Source organism: Bidens hawaiensis, unplaced genomic scaffold (genome assembly GCF_021521415.1).
Source record: "Bidens hawaiensis isolate Kalapana, Puna unplaced genomic scaffold, B.hawaiensis_p1.1 tig00018846_1, whole genome shotgun sequence".
In the NCBI taxonomy this organism is placed as follows: domain Eukaryota; kingdom Viridiplantae; phylum Streptophyta; class Magnoliopsida; order Asterales; family Asteraceae; genus Bidens; species Bidens hawaiensis.
The window spans coordinates 15214-18254 of record NW_027492863.1 but is presented as its reverse complement, the minus strand read 5'-3'; positions in this window follow the sequence as shown (position 1 = coordinate 18254).

Here is a 3041-nt window from a genome sequence, read left to right as displayed (position 1 = left end):
AGTGAAAAAATACACCATTGCAAATCGGCGTATATTTTAATTTTAATTTATCAACCGCCGATGTATTATTCGACGCGTTATCAAATGCAATTGAAAATATTTTATTTTCTAGTTTATAAGTTTTTATAACATAATCTAAAATTTCAAACAAATTATCTCCCGTATGTGGATACTCAAAGCGTTCGAAAGCAATGGTGCGTTTCATCATTTCCCACGATGACGGGTCTACCCAATGAGCGGTGACACAAAGATAAGATTCGGGTAGACCATGTGGAGCCGACCAAACATCACTAGTTAAGTTTATTCCCGTATTTATATTTTCAAAATATGCAATTAGTACCTCTTTGGCTTTCTTCCACAATTTTAAACAATAACGTTTAAGAGTATGACGACTTACGTGAGTGTATTGTGGTTGAAGCGTATCTCGAATCATGGCGGTTAAGCGAGGGTTGTCGAAGTGGCTAAACGGCAAAGCTTCTTGAATCACAAACTTCGCCATACGATCTTGAACTCGATCAATTTGGTATGTAAATATTCCGCCTTCACTATCCATTTGCGTTTGTTGCGACTCGACGTTCTGTTTCAACGCCCTGCAATACGGTCTTTCGATGTGTTTCTTCAAATTTGAATTCGAAAGTGGGTTTAAATAAATCCCACAAAACTTGCACCGAGCCTTCAATGAATGGTCACTCAATTCAACCAAATCCCAATTGCACCAAATCTCTTGATTACGATTATGAGGTACAATACGAACGAAACTTGGTCCGGCGGTGGAACCTTGACCAACCGATGATTGTGAGGCAGCCATAACAACAAATATGAATATAGAAGAAGAGAAAACAAGAGATTAGAGAACTCAGAACGTTGTAATAGCGTTTTTTTGTATTTTTTGGCGTTCAGGTTTGCGTTTTGAGTGTTGTAATGAACCCATTACACCAAATACCTATTTATACTAGTAGTGGGGTGTTTGGGGAGCCAAAAAACGGCCATTTTTGACCCCAACGGTCAAAAAACGGCCATTTTTGACCCCAACGGTCAAAAAACGGCCATAAAACCGTTTCCCAACGGCTAGAACTACTCCAACGGCTAGAACCGGTTCCGAACCGGTTCTGGTCGAACCGGTTCCAGAACCGGTTCCGGTTCGGTTCCGGTTCCTACCCGGTCCACCTCCAAAAATGTCAAACCGGTCCCGGATCGTCGGGTTGAAACGGAACCGAACCGGTTCCTACGAAAAACGGGTAGGAACCGGTTCGGTTCCGGTTCGGTTCCACCGAACCGGTTCCAGGAACCGGTTTTGTTGTCCACCTCTACGTTCGCTACAAAACCAGAATTAAAAGAAAAAAAAACAAAATGTCATGTACCAATAAGGTGCCGTAAAACGTCCCAATAGGGCTTTGCGGCACCAAAGTTATCTTTTATACTTACTAGTAATATTTCCATATTATTATCAATAGTATTAGTATTCAAATTATTTTTACTATTATTGTTAATTTATCTATATAAACACTATGTTCAAACCCCATTTAAGAGTACGTATTTAGGCGGATTTAGTTGGTGCAGAATTAGGAGCATGTGTCTTTGTTAAAACAAACAAACAAACAAAGTGAGGATTGTGTTTTATAGAATATTATATAAAGTATCATAATATAATACAAAATACAATAAATCTAGCATGACCCAAATTCTTGTTATCATGTATACTAATAAATAAAACTCAAGATGCAAACACAAAAATATTTCTATTTTTGTTGTCAAAACATGTTCTACTAAAAAAATATTTCTATTTTTGTACTTGTTTATGTTTTTGTTCCTTGTATTATTGTTTTAAGTCGTGGGGTATGTATGTAACATGTTTGTATTATTGAAGTAGAATGTCTTTAGGGTGGGCACACATAGAGAGAGAAATATGTGTTTAACAAATGAGGTGGAGCCAACAACCCACGAACAAACCTACACAATAATACAATGGACCACATAGGTTGTAACATGCTTGTCATGTGTGTGTGTGTTTAGTGACTCATAAATAAGAGACTTATAAAACTTTTGTACAATAAGAATTTAAAATTAAGTTGTTTAAATGGAACATATATGAATCTTAACTTACAAATTAGTAATCAAACTGATTCTCACAAATAGTTAGCTTCTCATATAATTTTAACTTCACTTATATACAGTATTGGTCAAAGTAAGTGTTTATATAATGATAAATGATGTATGATTTCTTTAGAATGTTAACTACTACAACCCCCCCCCCCCCCCCCGGTTTCCCAAGACGGATAGATAATGAGATCAAGAACTATTATAACATGCGTCACCCGATCACCTACAAGGTTTGCGTGTTCAATGTTTTTGGCAACGAAACCACTATGTGCTTCATGCACGGCAACACATTATTATGAAAGAGCAACAAACTCGGGTCTCTAACATGCCAAATCAATCAATGGCAACATGTTTGATCCTCATTGTACACTCAAACATAACTTGGATTTTATGTTAAAACTTTTTATAGAATGACTAATAAGCCTTTGCACCTAAAAACAAAACATGAAATAATAATAATAATAATAATAATAATAATAATAATAATAATAAACTTAAACCCCACCCCGGTCTCTCTCCCCCCTTGAACAAGACCTTCCATGCCAGGAGGCATTCATCAGTTCGGGTTTAAGTGTCTTTAGTTTTCTCGGGTAAAATATTTATAATTGAATCAGTTCAGTTTCGGTTCCAAATAGGAAAACCGGAGTTCTAACATCTAACAATGAGTGTGCTTATGGTTTGACTTTTAACGCTATTTGAATGTTGTTAATAGGTTGCATAAAAGTTACCTCCATTATTATTAACAACTTCTTTCCTTAACATTGGATAATAAGTAATAACTAATTTACACTGGTACAATTTTTTAAAACTGTTACACAGTACTCTGGCTCTATTTATTTACAATATATTTAAGCAGTACATTTTTAATAATAAAATACTAATGTAGTTACTTGATTTGTCTGTTCCCCATTCATGCACATTGTTCTGTGTATAATTTTTTT